Genomic DNA, 18,888 nt, shown 5'->3' with positions numbered 1-18,888 from the left:
AATCTCTCTCTCCTTGTCTCATGTTTTCAACCATATATTACTTCTGGTCATTATGAATCTTGGCTGCTTGCATTGATTGGCTTGGCTGCTTGCATTGGGCTCTTCACATGAGGCCTTGTTAGATCCTGGCCAAGACCTGACAGTGGGGCAAAGGAGTGCAGGGAAATCAGGGGAGGGAGAACTCATCATCCCTCTCAGCATGAAGGTCCCCCCACATTTATACATGTGCCCTCATCACGTTCATCTTACCCCTTGTCCAGTCTTCTAATTTGGTTAAGAAACGTTCTGCTTTTCTAATGACTCGCCACCAGATGGCGCTGTTGCAGCACAGCAAGTGCTGTGACCTTGTCCCTTTAAAAATAAATAACCCTCCCGATGGGATTGCACAAGAAACTAAAGGTTATTGATATGAAATGAAAGAGAGAGAGAGAGAGAGAGAGAGAGAGAGAGAGAGAGAGAGAAGCATACTGTTTTGACACTAATCCAGCCAAAGCTTTGCAACCAGCTGTCTTGGAATGGCTTTTATTTTCTTTAACTGAAAGGCAGTAAAAAAATGATTGTAAATAAATAAACCTCCCATTAGCAAACAATCACACTTTCTTTCCTTCTATATGCCAGTTGAACCAGCATGATGGATGATCAGGCTAGAGTCTTAAGACTCTACATTCTGGTCCGCTTCTCCTCGAGTTTGTTTAGTATGGATGACTGAGCAGTTTCAAGGATAATGAATTATAGAAAAAAGTCTTTGTGCCACAAGTGAAAAGGATTGCAACCCCAGGGACTGCCAGTCTGGATAAGAGGGATCTAGGCTTGTCAAAACCAATCTGTATGGGGAGCAAAATATTTTTTTCAGAGAGATATGTAGCAGCAACCATGGGCGTAGCCAGGATTTTTGTTGGGGAGGTAGGCCTTTTGTGGGGGAATTTAAGTTAGCTATGTGTTTTCATTTATTTTTATTGATGGGGGGGACAGCTGCCCCCCCTCTCTCCCCCCCCCCCGGCTACGCCCATGGTGACAACTGCAAACTGCATTGGCAAAGGATCTACTTCCCTGCCCAAAAGGAGATTATTATGCACTCTCCCATGCAGAAAGTGTTCTGCATTTAGCCCAAATTATATAAATGAGTGTTTTGACAGATAGTACTAAGTCACAGAAGCTTAAGTGCTCTTTTCTCCTGTATTGTGTATTCATTTAAAGTGCAGTGAAAGGGACCTTTATCCAATTTATCACGCAAGTGCTCTTGAAGCCTTATAAAAAGAAGGAATATCGTTCCAAGGCTATCCCTTTCCTCTGCAGCAGAGATGGGCAACCTGTGGTTTGCCATATGTTGGTGCTGGTTTATGATTGATTTAGAGAAAATAATGCCAGATTCCTTGATCCAAACACAGGGTAGAATACTTTCTGGAAAGAGAGAGCCTCAGCAGAGATTTTAAAATGCAAAACACGCAGCAAAGTGAAGCATGGAAATATAGGCTCTTAGACATTTTAAATATCTCATTCAAAGTTGCTTACGGCGACTTTCCCTTTCTACCCTCTTAGCATTAAATAGATTACACAGTTTGGTAAGTTTAAAAGAAGTGTACTTACAAAATCATCAACAGTCATATTCATGTGTTTTTCCATACAGCAGCAAAGAAAGCCAGGTAACAAAATAATGGTAAAAGTTTCTGAACATGCATTCAGGACTTGGAGCAATCCGCTCACACATCCTGTCTAGTTGGATTCATATGGTGGAAGAGAATGAACAGCAGAAAGAAGGCAAACAAAATAAAATAACTTTCCTAACTACCTTTACCTTTACCTTTACCTAAGCCTATGGCATTTTTAAAATTCAATACAAACTAAAATATGAGGATTAGACCCACAGTCTTGGGGTGCTACTTAATTCAGCTTTGTTACTGGAGGCCCTCATGATGTGCTTTGCAGTGTCTTTTCACCACCTGGTGTTGCCATGCCAGCCGTGGCCTTTTTGGACAGATGCAGCTTAGCCATAGTGATCCAGCTCTGGTCATTTCCAGATGAGATCACTGCAACATGTTTGGTGTGTAGATGACACACCTGCGTTACCTGTGTATATACAATATGTGTGAATATGTTGCAGACTTCTCAAACTTAATTTGGTTTGGAATATTATAATTCTATATATTTATTAAATTCCTATCCTGCCCTGCCTCCCAAAGGAACCCAAAGTGGAAAACAACAAAGTAGTAAAACAAAAGAATTAAAAATTACAGTGGTACCTCTGGTTACGAATTTAATTCGTTCCGGAAATCTGTTCTTAAACTGAAACAGTTCTTATCCTGAGGCGCGTTTTCGCTAACGGGGCCTCCCACTGTGCGCACCTCCAGCACGTAATTTCCGTTCGCATCCTGGGGCAAAGTTCACAACCAGGAGCAGCTACTTTCGGGCGGAGCTTGTAACCTGAAGCGTTTGTAAACAGAGGTACCACTGTAAATAAAAGCACATCATAAAGTCACCAACTGGCACCAGGCCTAGCAAACATATCATGACTGCCTGTTTCCAAGCATAATTGCAAGTGCGGATACTTGCTGTTTAATGATCTATGGGGCTTTAGGTCTGGTTACCTCTAGAGCTGCCTTTTCTCACATCTACCAGCTGATGTGTTAAGATCTTTGTAAACAGCTCTTCTCCAGGTGTCTCTGCTACCTGAGGTGCATCAGGGGACATGGGAGTGACCTGTTCAACTGTAACAACTCTACTTTCCCCAGGAAGCTTAGCCTGGCACTCTGTGTCTTTTGGTGCTTCATGAACCCTTCTTATTTTCCTTAGACGTTTAAAAATACTGTATTGTGTTTAATCAACCTCTTGTGGTTGCTGCATTAATTCAGTGCTGCTGCTGTTACCATTGTTGTGTTTTCAGTGCGTGTGCTTCCTTTTTATAGTTGGATTGTTTTCAAAATGTTGTAACAGCTGCCCTGGGATTATTTTGTGCTGAAGGTGTGGGATATAAATACAAATAAATAATGAAAATGTCTGTCTGCCATTAGCTACCAACCCTAAAATCTAGTATCCTCTCAAAACCTCAGTCAGTTTTGTACCACAAACTCCATTTTTTGGCCACTGCCCCTTAAGTGTGTACCTGACATTTTGAGTCATTAACACTAAAAAAGCAAGTATTAACTACTTGGCTGTGGCCACGTGCTTTAAATGTACTATGTGATTTTAACATTGTTTTGTTGAGCTTTCAACCAATTGGTTGAGGCTGTAAGCTAAACTGCTAATGAATGTAACTGAAGTACCTTTACTGGACAGCGCTTCCAACTGTGAGGGACCAATTTTATAGCAAGGAAATGGAAACTGTTAACACTGCAACATCAGACTGCATCTGAAATGGAGCTGGGACTGCATCTGAAATGGAGCTGGGTTAGGACTGAGGAGCAATTCTCATTGATTGTGCTACTTAAGCAGCGGTCGTCAACATTTTTGGAATTTTGAGAGAATGTTGAAGCCACCAGTCACAAAATGGCTGCCACAAGGCGCCGTGGCTTGATGCAAAATGGCTGTCATGAGGGCATGGCTTGACACAAAACTAGGAATACTCTTACTCCTATGTAGCAAAGCATCAACTAACTGATTGGTTGACTTGGGAAATGAAGGTTTCAAATCCCACTCAGTGATGAAGTTAGCTGGGCAATTTTCAGCCAGCCATTCTCTCAGCCCAACCTATGAGGATATAATGACGTGCAGGAAGAACTATGTATAGCACCTTGAGCTGCATGGAGGATATTATTATTATTATTATTGTTATTATTATTATTATTATTATTACACTAAAAAATAAATATGCCCTTCTGGGCAGAAAAGAAATGAGACAAGCCTTAAGGCAAGTGGGGATGGCATCCCCTTTGCATCTTCCTCCCCAACACTCGATCAAAATACAAGAAACAAAGGGAAGCCAACCCTCTCCCTTCTTCTTTCCACCCCATCAAAATGTCCTCCAGAGCGAGGAAAAGAAGGAAGGTAGAGCCATCCCTGCTTCACTCCCCACCCCATGCCATCCAGGGCAAGAAAAGGGGGGGGGAGCACCCTTACCATGTACAGCGGTACCTCAGGTTACAAACACTTCGGGTTACAGACTCTGCTAACTCGGAAGTAGTACCTCGGGTTAAGAACTTTACCTCAGGATGGGGGGGCCACTAGGGGCACATTGGAAGATGGCCAACAATAACATCTCTCCGACCCACATGAGGTAATTAAGAGGCTGTGATGGGAGTATGCAGCCTCCCTGCCCCCCCAAGGAAATGGGGGGGACTGCCCTTGCCTGCTGTGCCCATATACCACCCCCGAACTAGAGGGGGTGGGGGCACTAGGCAGAAAGGCCTTGTGTGGACTTCGGCTCTCCTGGATGCTGTCTCTGATTCGCGCCACTAGCTGCAGCAACTTCAAAAGAAACAATCAGAGAGAAGCAAATGCTCATATTTCAAGGAAGAATGGGGAGTAAAGACTGCTAATTGAAGGGATCTCTGAGAAAGAAGACGGGTCGGATAAACAGGAATATATCATGAGAAGACACATCAAGGCTCGGTATGTCGGCAACAGGACTGGATGGGGGGGAACTTTCCTTTCTTTCTTCTATGTGATTAACCAATAATCCCCACACACAAGTCAGAAATGCCGCTTAAATGACCTAAGCTGGATGATATAAGACTGTGTGGAGATAATTTCTAACCAAAAGCATGTTTTAAGGAGATCGTAGAAAGTATGAGAGCTTTGGGATGACGCAGTAAAAAACAGTGTTGCCATTTTGGCAAGTTCTGTCAAAAGACTTATGTCTGGGAGGAGGAATGCATTTGTTTTCATACAGCGGGCAAACCTCCTTAGAGGTCTAAAGAAGGCGACAGATTTATGAAGATTAATGATGGAAAGAGTGCTTTTATTTATGGAAGTGATGATACATGGAAACCATCTCGATATGGTTATTGGACGAACGGAAAAATGCACACAGGATTACAATTTGTGTTTACCAGCTTATGGAGAATATCAGAAGAGATCACAAAGAAAAAGGAAAAATATATGAAAATAACAAGATGAGATGTGGAAACAGCAAGATAGGACTGGATAGAATTGTGAACATTATTTGGACATTAACGCAGCAGTAAGAAGATGATTGGAATCCCCTTCGGAACTTGAAATATGGGTACCCCCAACAAAAATTTAAAATTCGGCTTTGTAATTCGGAATTTATGTGATGTGATTTGATTTGATTGGTCGGTTAATAAAAAATATAATAATAAAAAAAGAACTTTACCTCAGGATGAGAACAGAAATCGCGTGGCAGCAGCGGGAGGTCCCATTAGCTAAAGTGGTACCTCATGCTAAGAACGGTTTCAGGTTAAGAACGGACCTCCGGAACGAATTAAGTTCGTAACCAGAGGTACCACTGTATTTCCCTCTCCACAAATAAAAATGATATTCAGTGCTAGAAAAATGAGGAAAGTAAACCAAGAGGCCAGCGGGAAACCAACCATGCCACTTATCTGTCCCCCAGAGGAAAGAAGGCGTTCACTGCCCCACCAACTGGAGTGAAAAGGGAGGCCCTTTCTACTTCCAGAACTGCTTGGCATGCAGAACAATGCCTATAATTTCCCAGAGCATCACTGGATGCCCCAAATCTCTTTCATTTTGCACAGAAAGCCAGTAAATTAATATATACTGTAGCTCTATTTATGAAGCGTCCCCCTCCCCTAAAACATTACTCCCTTGGGAATTAAGTGAAATTAAGATTTATGCCTAAAATTGCACCCAGCACAGTGGCAGGATGTTCTGAACTTTTGTCAAAATTTCTACTTCAGACATTAGGCTGTTTGATTGCTGTAGACCACTTTTGGTCTCTGATAACAACGAAAAGTCCCCTGGCCTCTTCTGCATCTGGTTGATCTGCAGACAGGAGCTAGAGCTATTTGCCTTGGTGTTGGTTGATTCAGCAACAGCCAGCCCAGGGAGTGGAGTGGATGAGCAGGGCTTTTGAGAGAAAGCTGGTCACATGTAGCCTCTTTAAGCAGGCATTCTCTTGCTCCTGACCATCTGTCTCTCCCTCTCTGTTCAGCTGATGGGGCGATTCCAGGGGTGTTAGATTCCCTATTCACTATGGTGCAGTTTCCACCGACATCCTGCTCTGGTCGCCCTGGGTGGGAATGGCAGTGGAGTGACCTTTCTAATATTACTACGAGAGAGAGGGGACTGCCAGTACTGCGGGGAATGGGGATTAAGGAGACACACCAAAGTCAGGAAAGGGGGATGGGTGGTGGCTGAAATGAGGAGGTGTACAACCTTCGGTGTTTGAGGAAAAATCTTCCCCAGCAGAGATAAGTGCCAGCTCAGGCGGCCATACTTGCTGCTAGGATGGTGAGGCACCTCCAGAGTCTGGCCTGGACGTCAGAATCTCCAGATTTACCTCAGCTTTTTAGTGTTGCTGGTTGTCTAACGAAGTTACAGTGAAGGAATTCTTATACTCCTTTCAACAAAACTGTGCAATATCTTATTCCTCTTCTTGGCACTATGAGAAGAGCTAGAGGAGAAGGGGGGCGGCGGCAAGAAATGAGCTATAAAAATAGCTTTGTCCGATGGCTGCGGCTGTTCCACTCACTGCCTGTAATCCACCCTGTGGCATCCTGGCTCCCATGTGCTCTGTGTGTTACATAATGGGAGACACTCGGGCATCACTTCAGCCTCAGAAAAGGGAAAGGGAAAGAGTGACGTGACATTTACACTGCTTGCACTTCCCAATATGTTCCTCCAGCTGGGCTTTCCAAAGCATGTCAATGCTGAGCTGCTTTCAGAGGGGTTGATAGGCACCCAGAGAGCGTGAAAATAAAGCATTTCCATTTTGCACCAGAGGGCAGCAGTGGTTGACGTGGGTAGGGGCAGTAGAATGCCTTGCTCGAGAATGAATATAATTTGAGGGAGCAGGAAGAGAGTCAAAGAAAAAAAAAAGCTCTAAGGTGTCCTGTTAGGAGTATTTGCTGTGGAAAGATTAAGCCATTGGCAAGTGTCCAGGGACTAGGTTGCTTTGAATGAACAAGCCATTTTATAGTCTATAAAATATAGTACTAACTGCCACATGCTCAAAATAGGTTTCAGTGTTTGGAAAGGGAGGGCTTAGTTGGAATAATACATGGCGATTTGCTCGTGTGGGGAGGTTTGCGTGCAGCCCCAAAGGAGTTAGGGCTGTGTACATACCATACATTTAAAGCACATGACTTCCCCCTGAGATACCAGAGAACTGTGGTTTGTTGAGGGTGCTGTGAATTATAGCTCTGTAAGGAGTATAGTTCCTAGGATTCCTGAAGTGAGTGTGTGTTTTAAATGTGTGGTGTAAAATTGGGCCTTTCCTGGGTTAGAACAACTGGCCAGTGACCTGCAGAGAGTCCTGTCTTACACACTCACTCAAACACGCACACACAGATACACACACTCTCACAGTCCAAGCCTTCTGTCTCCTCACATTTTGCCATATGGTTTTCAGCAGAGTGGAGTACCAAAAAAGAAAAAGAAAAAATACTGCTTCTCAGCTTCACTTTTGGCTGCTATTGCCTCCCAATGTCAAGCAGCACAAAATTCTGTGAGGCTTTGTGCCAGGAATACTCAGCTGCAGCAAAAGGGGTTCCCTCTTCTGTGTTTCTCTCCTGGAAGTTTTTATTGAGCCACTCGTCCTAATTCATCCTTTGAAGAAGGATCTGGAACTGGTAAGTGCTGAGTAAAAAACAGGCCAATAAGGAAGTTCCAGAAGTCCATATGGGGTGGAGAGATGGGGTTGAGTCCAGAAACTGTCCAACCATGGATCATGGAATATTTGGTACCATACCAGAGTAGTATGGAAAGGGCAATTGGTGAGCACTCCAATATTCACAGTAGGGCAATTCCTTTATTAGGAACAACCAAAATGACCTGCTAAACACTGGCCTCTTCCCTTGCATTTGCAACTAATGTTTTGTTGGCAAAAGGTAATCCAGTTTGGGTTGCACGTAAATGTCTACGGCCAGACTCTCTTGGGCCTGCAGTGATGAATCATTTTATTTTAAAATTTAATATGCATGTGTTTGAACAACATCTGTGGAATCAGACCCGCACGCATACTATACAAGGAGAAACAGCAGGGCTCTGTCGATGGCAATCAAAGGACCAAATGCTGAGTGTTTACTTTGTCCTGTCTGCCTTGTCACTCAACAGTGACTGTAGATTTTCTCATTGTTCCATTGGAATAATATATATTGATTAGTCAACAGAAGTGAGTCCAGTGTGCATATAGTTCAAGTGTTTTTGTTCATTTCATTTAAATCCTCTGGTAGTGGTGGGTGGGAAGCGAAAACACAATTTGCAAGTAGGCCAGCCTTGGTTGCAGTCTTTTTATCCCAGAATTGATCATTTACATTAGTGGGGAGGTGAAGACAGCCTTTTCAGGACTGGGGCCACCTTTAGGCCACACATACCTCATGGGGCCCACTTCTTAATAGCTTAATATATATTTGTATGGTGGTTGTGTTGTTTTTGCAAGCCGTGTAGTTCAAGCTGTGACCCAGTATTGGGTTCCAAACCTGCAGCAATTACCTAATGATGTTAGGTAATTGGGTTGGAGTTGCAGCCCTAGCTTCTGAAATAGGTAAGAGGAACCTATGGCCTTCCAGTTGTTGTTGGACTGCATCCCTGTCCATTGGCCATGCTGGCTGTGGATGATGGGGAGCTGCAGAGTCTGACAACATCTGGAGGGTCGTAGCTTTCCTGCCTCTGCTCTAGAAGGCTTAAAGGATGAGGACTGGTGACTCTATAAGGATGTTTCAGCCCTTCTAAAGTAAATATTATTTAGTGACGTAGTTAAATTACCCTGGTGTACTGCTTTACAGGAACCTTTGCTCTGCTCTGTTCTCATTGGTTATGACAAGGAGAGGCTCACATGACTGGAGAAACTTTCCTGAGCAAGTTGGATTATGAGCAGCTACTTAAGTTTTCTTATGTTCAAATATTGCTTTACAGAAACAGCTGCCTCTGAGAGGACTTTGATGAGGCCCCAGAGAAGGGAAGTGGGGGGGGGGTGATGTAGGATGGTTTGTCCCTCCTGAATATTGTTGCCTCACTGGATTTATAAATAACATTCTCAATACCTTGGTTGCTAACTGTTTGTTAAGTATTTCCAGAAAGAATGAAGCAATTTCCAAGAACTATCATCATTGGCAAGGGAGATAGTTTGCTATGGAAGCCTTTTCTCCTTCCACATGCCCGTTGTTCTCTACATTTCCAGTAATTTTTATTAATTGTCCAAGATCCTCTCTCTGTGCCTAAGAAGAAAAATAGGCATTTACAATCTTAAGTAGTGCCATGGATATGATATGAGGTGCTCCTCATAGGTAGTTTCAAATGCTTGGGAAGAGTGACCCCAATCAGCAACTGTGCATGGCAGAGAGGCTGCAGTTACTGGAATGTCTCCAGGAAAGAAGGGTAGTAAGATATGGCATTGGGGTGTCAAATGCAAGAGTCAACCTGGCAATTCCCCATTAATTCAGCAGTGAGGTTGCCAGCCTCTTTTTCCAGCAAGGTTTTTCAGCCTTTATCAGATGCATTAAAGGCATAAATTCAACATTTCAGCCTTTTCCTAGTATGGAGATACAGTATTAGGAAATCTCCTCCTCCTCCTTTTTCCTCCAGGTTAATGTTTTATTCAATAAATATGTTAAGAGCCAGTGGCTTAAAAACTTCAGCACATAACAAAGATACCAACAAGTCTCAATATCTGTAGACCCACCTGTCCTTCAGTTATCTGTTCCCTTTCCATGCTCCAGTAACAACACGATTGAAGTTATGCACAAGCCATCCTATGCTGTGCTATTCAAGAGAAACCAACATGAGAATAAAAGCAAGCTAAAATAGAGGGGTTGGAAGTAAAAAGAAGATCTATTTTCATTAGCTACTCCTCAAATGTTTAAGGAAAGACTAACTTGTACCTCAGGTTAAGTACTTAATTCGTTCCAGAGGTCCGTTCTTAACCTGAAACTGTTCTTAATCTGAGGTACCACTTTAGCTAATGGGGCCTCCCGCTGCTGCCGCGCCGCCGGAACACGATTTCTGTTCTCATCCTGAAGCAAAGTTCTTAACCCGAGGTACTATTTCTGGGTTAGCAGAGTCTGTATCCTGAAGCGACTGTAACCTGAAGCATGTGTAACCGGAGGTACCACTGTATTACTAAAGCTTAGCAGACTGCTGTTTTTGATAGGTCTCCTATTCTTTTACCACTTAGCTCTCTCCGCCTCTGGGGTGGGGGGAGATCAGCAGGAAAGCTGAGCAGCTCTGCCACCACAGAAGCATCCCTTACCTGGATTGCTTCTCCAGCAGTGGTGAGAGTAATGGGGCAGGTGGAGCACCAGTGGGGGCACCGCCTCTTGTGTTTCCGCTGCCGGAGGCGGCTCCTTCACCTTGCCTCATGGGTGGGCTGGCTCTGGTTTCAAATGTGTTGTAAAGGTGTAGTGTGAATGCAGCATGTTTCATACATGTTTTACTTCCTAGGCGGCAGTGCTAGCTGTGGCTTTGTTGTGGTCCTTGGATGACCCAGTAAGACGGGTCTATCCAGATTTTCAAGAAGGCTGAGCTGCCTCTCTGGATAGGGATCAAGTAAGGGTAGAAACAGATGACATGCAGGGAATGAGTTCTTTCAAGTATGTGCTGTGCACAATCCTGTTATGAGCTCTTCCAAACTACTTTTTCTTTTATTTTTTCATGATCTGTTACAAATAATCTCACGATGGCTCTTTCAGACTGCATCTGGTGAACTGTTGCTGCTTAGTAGTCTAGATTCCCCCCCCTCTTCCTTACCTGCCCCCCCTTGTTCACAAAACTTGCACCTCAGGATACTCCTGTAACATCAATAGTAGTTGTATAGAAGAGGACATTTTGGCAGGAGACAGCTTTCATCTTGGGTTGGGGGCAGGAGGAAAGGGTGAACTTGATGGCATTTATTCTCCTATAAAAGGAGCCCTGGCCAACTTTGGACCTGGTCACATTTGCATCATTAGTTACAAACCTTCCTATTGCCTTTCCCCATCCACAAACCCACCCACCTAAATAGCAACAATGTCGAAGTGCCCTTTGAGTGACTGCTCCTCTTACTGTGCAATCTTAGGCGTGCTTACCTTAGAACCAAAGGCCCTCTTGGAGCCAGAAAGATGGGCATTGGATTGCAACCTTAATGTAAAACAAGTTTATTTCTTATTCCCTTGATGTATGTTCTTTGGCATCCTGGCTAGCTAATGTTTCAAACTGGAAAAGAGAAAACAGCATCTCTTCTATGTGGCAAAAGTATTTTCGCTTGGGAATCCACGGGCTGTTTTTAATTTGAACACATTGTCTTGCTTCTATTACATGAAACACTTCTGCTGAGGAATTGCCTTTATCCAGTATGTGTGACCCTCTTAAAAAGCTTTTGAATGGTCTTTTTTGGGGGGGGGGCAGGAGAGCAGGTGGGGGAAGAGGCAGAAGAAGTAAATCTGCTGCTAAATCTTCACCTCTGTAAGCCAACATGACCTTTCAGTTGGCCAAGTGTGCAGAATAGAGGCCACAGGACTCAGCCAATATTTGGGCAAAAGGACACCAGTCGAATCTGATCCATTGGGCAGGTATGTATTCTAGAGATTCAAACCGTGGCCACGAAATATCTCTCTGTTGAGAAGACGACAGGTGAAGGGTTAACTTGCAGCAGCAGCCACACCAGCAAAGGGCTCTCCTCTCTCCGCCTGCCAGCTCCTGGAGACTAGCAGAGAGTTAAGGAGCTGGGAGTCTGACGTCAAGAGGGCCAGAATAGAAGACTCTATTTATAGGGCTGTTCCAAAGGGAATGGGAGATGCACAGACAGAGAGATTGTTCACTGGCTTGTGCTTGCAGGGTTGTTTTCTCTGTTCTAAACAGTGCAGGCAGCTGCCCCACTAGCTGGCACAGCTGCCTTGTTGGGAGGGAAATGGGCTCTCTCCACTGGCCACATTTGGTCTGTATGTCCTCCCCATTACTTTCCTACACAACCTCATAGAATGGTTACACATCCTCCTAATATAATTCATTTAGTGTCCAAATGCAGTACTGGTACTTTCAGTATATGATAAATCTCTTTCAGTGAATAATTCCTAGCATTTTATCCTGTGACCTACAAGTCTTTAACCCTTTCCCCAAATGCATGGGGGCTGGCAGTGGTGAATGAAAGGTACTCTGTTTGGAATCCGAGGTGTTCCTTACATGTTCTGAGGCTGTGATCTGGTACTGAAAACAGATACTTGCAGGTAAATCCATCCCGGTCTTGACTCATGTCAATATTTGCTTATATTCCCAGGAAAGAATTGCAAATTCTTTTGGGAACTTAAATTACCTGATTCAATGTTGTTGCCATGTTATCTGTTTCCTTGTCTCCATGGGAAAGGATTGCTAAAAAAGAAAAAATAGGGGCGGAGGAGCCCTCAGGCATAACATCTGTGCAACCAGTCCTCTCTCCAGGTTATAATATTTATGCAAAAGCAACACACAGAGTCCTGTGCCCTGTGTTACCACTGTTGCCATTTACTTCCAAGCTTTCAGTCCTATCATGGAGGATGGCACAACTGCAAAATGCCCTAGCTTGAACACAATGCTCCTTTGATATTTTTTCCCACAAAGTTCCAATCCTAAAGATGTATTTACTTCTCTAATCTAGGAATAATCACTGTGCTACTTTCAGTCTCTCCTCTGCAGCATTTTGAGTATGCATAATCATTGCGGAGTTCTGTTGTTGCATTCCCTTTTGTGCTTTTTGGCAATGGAACAAAGAAGTCTTTCTTCTCTCCTAGTTATCTGACGTATGAAGCAGAAATGTGTGTTGTGATCTTCGTTTCCACCTAGAGATTGTAGTATCTTTTAAATGGAACATAGCATGTCTAGCTTTTACACACACACACACACACACACACACACACACACACACACTGGGGAGCTTATAATCTCTGCAGCAATCTGTAATACCAGCATCTGGGGCTGGATTTGGGGCACATGCAGCAGCATTTGTGATGTCAGTCTAATTTGTGAATGAACGGGAAATGGTTGCAAAACCATGAATCCTATAGGCACCCTTGTCAATCAGTCATGGTTGATGGCATCTCCCTTTACTTCCTGCAGTACAGTCATTACACACTACAAAACTCAAACTGACACCAAAACCAGCATCCCCATAGTTTTCAGCTTAGCCAGGGTCCAATGTCATCACATTGTGTGAATACCCACCTCATTGTGTAGATCACACCGTTGGATGGTGGGGACAGGAAATGCACACTGTAATGAAGCCCATCCATGTTGGCCAATGGGCAGGGATGATGGGTGTTGCAGTCCAACATTTGAAGGAACACAGGTTCCCCACCCCTTCCTCAAGGACTAACAAATTTATAAAGACATTATGCCAAACAATTCTTCGTTAGCTTCCCTGCAAAACATGCCTATTCTCCTGAAAGAATAAGGAGTACACAGTAGATTGGAGACAAAGCTCAGAGGTAATCAGAAAAATATGTAAGAGATCCATTCTTCTATTTGCTCCCTAAAATTCACAAGGAAAGCTTCTCTTTGCTAAGTAGACCTGTTGTGTCAAAATCAGGATCTATTTGGGGGCTATTTTGGAGCCTTTCTTGATTCCTTTCTACAAGACTTTGTGCAGCAGAGCCCATCATTTATTTAAGATACAAAACATTTTGTCAAGGGAGTGGATTGTATGCCTCCACTTACATACTGATCTAAACACTGCTGCTGCATGCTCTTGGCATTGTGATGTGATGGCACCAGCAAGCTGAGACAGATTCCTGTGGGTTGTGCATCCTCTGCCTCCTGCATAAGAGAGGTAGAAATGTGACTTTCCTTGGAAGTCTGGAGACACGTATTGTAGATGACAGTCAGAGGCCACATGCACACCACATATTTGTAGTGATATTATGCCACTTTAAACAGTCATGGCTTCCCGCAAACAAAGAATCCTGGGAAGTGCAGTTTGTTAAGGGTGCCAAGAGTCATCAGAAGACCCACATTACCCCCCCACAGAGCTACCATTCCCTGGGAAGGAAAGGACTGATTGTGCTGTAGGGAATTATGATGCTGAAAGACTACATGGCAGCAGTCTACACGCATCGTTCCGATCATTAACCAAAAGAATTGGAACAACCCAGCAGCTTCTATCCCATTTGTGGTTGCGTTTGCTGAGCACAAGTTAAACGTAATAGTATTGCTTGCCGGGATATAAAGCACTTCTCCTACTCATGATTTATGGATTGAAGTTTTAAATATTCACACAACATAAATAGGCCAAATAGCTTTTATCTTCACTGACTCAAAGGCTCTTCTTTAAACGAACATAAAATCCTTCCTTTTGTAGATAAAGATGCCCATCTGTATTGCTCGTGAATCAAGTCTCATTTACTTTGAAAAACTTAAATCGCACTTGCCATGCTGGGAGGACAGTAACAAGCAATGATACTTTTTCTGGAGTCAGATACAGAAACCTGAAGGTTGAATTGAACTTTGCTTATTATCTCTTGTTTTGTCTGCTGCCGCACACTTCCCATTCTGTCACTTGTTGGTCTCCGGGGGGGGGGGGGGGCAAAGCTTGGCCTTTAAAAATTAATGGTTATATCCCACCATTCCTCCAAGGAGCTCAAGGCAGAATACATGATTTCTCTTACCTGTTCCCCCCGCAGTCGATTTTAGCCTTGCAACCACTCTGCGCTGTAGGTCAGGCTGAGAGACCACCAGCCCTAGTATTTCATGGCCAAGTAAGGATTTGAACCTAGTTCAGCATCAGTGGACTGTCCTAGTCCTAGTCCAGCATCATAACCATTACACCACAAGAAAAGCCCACTGGGCCAGAGCAGTGTCCCACCTAGTTCTGCACTGTGTTCTCAATGTGGCCAACCAGCTATCTATGGGCAGCCTGCAAGTGGCTTCTGAGTGCAGTTCCTGTGGTTTCCAGCAACCGGGTATTCAGAAACATACTGCCTCTGGCAGTGGAGGTAGAGCATAGTCATCAGGGTTAGTGGCCACTGGTGGCCAGCTTTATTCTCCATAAGTGTGTCTAGCCCTCTTCAAAAACCATCCACATTCGTGGCCATCAACTGCCTCTTGTGGGACCAAACACACCAGCTCTTGCTAAAGGGGGCTTTATGGAAGCAGCCCTTAATGAGAACATTACTCTTTAGACATGAGTACCCCATCCTCACAGGACGTGGGTGGTGCTGTGGGTTAAACCATAGAGCCTAGGGCTTGCCGATCAGAAGGTTGGCGGTTCGAATCCCCGCGATGGGGTGAGCTCCTGTTGCTCTGTCTGTGCTCCTGCCAACCTAGCAGTTTGAAAGCACACCAAAGTGCAAGTAGATAAATAGGTACCGCTCTGGTGGGAAGGTAAATGGCATTTCTGTGCGCTGCTCTGGTTCACCAGAAGCAGCTTAGTCATGCTGGCCACATAACCCAGAAGCTGTACGCCAGCTCCCTCGGCCAATAAAGTGAGATGAGCGCCGCAACCCCAGAGTTGTCCACGACTGGACCTAATGGTCAGGGGTCCCTTTACCTTTACCCCATCCTCACAATGCTGGGATAAAGAAAAATAGAACCTTGCTGCAACTGTGTTACATCAGTGACATAATTTCACATGGTTCCTAAAGCTAAAGTAGAGCAAGCCATCTCAGCAAAGGAACACATTGGCCTGCTTTTCAAATATGCTGATCCTTTCAAAGGCAATGAGCCCTGCAAGTGACTCTGTGCATTTGCAAATAATAATCAGCAATTTTTTAAACGTGCAATTGCCCCTGAACCTACAGCTGAGTGTTTTTGCCTTATTTACAGCCCAGGTTTTGTTCTCACTGGGAATGACTGCAATATTAATTAATGCTAGCCATTCATTACGGAAGTCAATGAAGTTAAAGGAGAGAGAAAAACTAGATGAAATTGTTTCTGATAAGCCCAAAAGGTTGTCTAAGGTGACACACTGTGAGGTCAGCACAGCAGAGGTGAGGAGGAGCAGGAGGCCTGGAAGCGTAACCCCTCCAGCGAATTAGTGGAGGGGTCAGGGTGAACGAGACTCATTCAGCTTAAGTTGGAGGGCAGCCAGAAAAGCAGAGGTAAGAGCACAGACAGGCACTTAAGGTTTTAAGGCTGGCTATCCTTGGCCCAGGCCTTTCCTACTTGCCTGTGTTTTTGTTGGCAGACTTAACATCCCCAAACGCAAACCTGCATTGTAGGGTATAGAATTATCACACTCCTGAGCAAGAAACATAATGTACAGTGGGGAAGAGGAACGATGTTATGGAACTTATCTTGTTAACTGTTCATTTATACAAGAGTCATGAAATGTGTGCATTAGCCTGAACCATAACCCTTGAAGGTGGGGCCTGATTCAGAGGGACCATGTGTATTCTGCCACTCATCCAGCCTATGACATGCCATGGCATTCAGGAAAGACAAAACTAACCTAGAGGTGCCAGGAGACCAGATCTGCCATAGGGAAAGGGAAAAGGAACATTAGATCAGCATCCCAGCATGTAGCCTGAATTGGTTGGGAGTCTTGCACACCTAGGAAGCCTGCTGCTTTCCCCCCTCAGTTAATTGTTCTGCCTTTGCCCACTCCATGCTTCCAACAAGTCCAGCCAGCAAAGTTGGCATTGGTACATTTTGAATTGGAGAGATGAAAAGGTTTACACTTTGTGGAAGCCACACCACCTTTCTAGTGCCTGCCTGCTGTTACAATGATGTAAAGGGAGGGATCAGTCCGATTCTGATCTGTGTCAGTTTCACATACGCAACTCTGTTCCACCCCGTTTTTGCATCAGTATGCAAATGATGAAACTGTACCAATTCATATTTAAGTATACATTCTTGACTGTGTTTTCTACACAATAGGTGAATTTCTAAATGCATCTTTCCTAAAAAATATTTCATTTTCTTATATTTGGACTCCACCGTGACATACATGAAATTCTCAGAAAGCCATGTTCTGTCTATCAATGAAGCCTGTAGGAAAGCATTCTAGATGGCCGCTTTGCAGTTGCCAAAACTCCACATTGTGGAAGCTCAAAGTTAAAACCTGAGCCTCTTCCTTAACAGTGTAACTGACATTTTTACTCTGGTTTTTAATTAGTAGTAGCTAACTTGGAATTTGGTATGGATCTTGTTATGTTTTGTAAATTGAAAGTTTTAACATGACTGATACTGCTAATATGTACATAAACTCTGAACTGATAATGTAAAAGCCAGCAATCTTAAAAAGTAAAACCAGTAGATAGCCTTATTACTATTTCTCTGGGTTTTTTTACACCAGCCCCTGTACTGTTGGGGAACAGCTCAAAAATCTTAAGACATATTACCACATCAAACTCTTCTAGCTACAATGGATTATTTAGCAAAATCTGGGCTTGCAGTGCTGTAGAATGCAAGGCCCTCTGTGAGCTGTGATTTTCCAGCTGCTATTGTGTGTGGGAAGCATGTATCTCCTATTTAAATCCAATGATCTAAATAATTGAGGCTTCAGCAATCCTACATTCCAATCCACTTTCTCCAGGCCTGTTGCTCTGTCTTCATATCTTAAGCATTGCAAGATCAGCCTTCTTTTCAGTTCTCCGACAGCCCTCCCTTGCCCTTCATGGATGACTCATGCTGTAAGTTGTTGTTGCCCTAAGAGGGAATGACAGCAAGCAGAAATACCAGTGCTGTTGACATTATAACCCATGTTCAGGTAGGATCCCTCCCTCTCAAATGACTCAATATTTCAAATTCTCTTAACATGGGAGTCCCCTATGATGAATGTCTAACCACCACCCCACACCCTAGCTTGGGAGAAACTATCCAGGAGTTTCTGGAGACATGTTAGAACTTGGTGCTCTGGCTAGGCTACCAAAGCACTATTGTGACCAAACTTGGTATAGTTTGTTACTTAGAGGAAGGCGCTTAACTGGGAAGGAAACACTTTTCCTTTTTTAGGTGCTCATAATGGTGGCTCCTGCCAACCTAGCAGTTCAAAAGCACGTCAAAGTGCAAGGAAATAGGTACCGATCCGGCGGAAAGGTAAACAACATTTCCGTGTGCTGCTCTGGTTCGCCAGAAGCGGCTTAGTCATGCTGGCCAATTACCCGGAAGCTGTACGCCGGCTCCCTCGGCCAATGAAGTGAGATGAGCGCCGCAACCCCAGAGTCGGCCACGACTAGACCTAATGGTCAGGGGTCCCTTTACCTTTTAATGGTGGCTTCTTAACTGCTGCATGACAAATACTGTACATTCTTTACAAAATACTGGTTTTCTAACCATTGCATGCAGCTACAATCAACACTCAAGCAACGTTGAAACCATCATAATACACTTTGCACACGTCAGGACAACAAATCCTGAAGCACTGGGCCAACTGAACACTTAAAACAGTCTGCCACAAGAAGCCCCCAGTGGTGATTGCTACTGCTACCCAAAAAACCAGTTTTGTTTAATCCAGGAATAAGGGCAGTGTGTTGCGGATCCTAGTTGACATGTCTTACCTTACAGGCTAGCCGGGGTAGTAGTATTACAAAACTCCAGTGCAACATTATTTTCTGAGTTCTTGGTTGGCATAGCATTATGTAGTAAAATGCTTTCATTTTATTCATATAATTAGGGCACTTTTTGTAATTTTGTTACGGTTAACTTTGCATGCTCCGACAATCACTAGCACTTGTCATGCTGCCATGTTTTAAATGCTATTTGGAAGCAAAGCAAGTATTTTCGCAAACCCCTCCGATTGCATTTACCAATAGCATTTGGAATAACCAATACACTTAAGGGTTTTCTTATATAAGGCAGAAATTTTAGAAAATGTTGGTATCCTTTAAGATAGGTGTTGCCTCATACACCCCTGACTTACTTCTAATACAC

This window comes from Podarcis muralis, chromosome 10 (genome assembly GCF_964188315.1).
Source record: "Podarcis muralis chromosome 10, rPodMur119.hap1.1, whole genome shotgun sequence".
Classification (NCBI taxonomy): Eukaryota; Metazoa; Chordata; class Lepidosauria; order Squamata; family Lacertidae; genus Podarcis; species Podarcis muralis.
Note: the sequence above shows the minus strand (reverse complement) of the source record.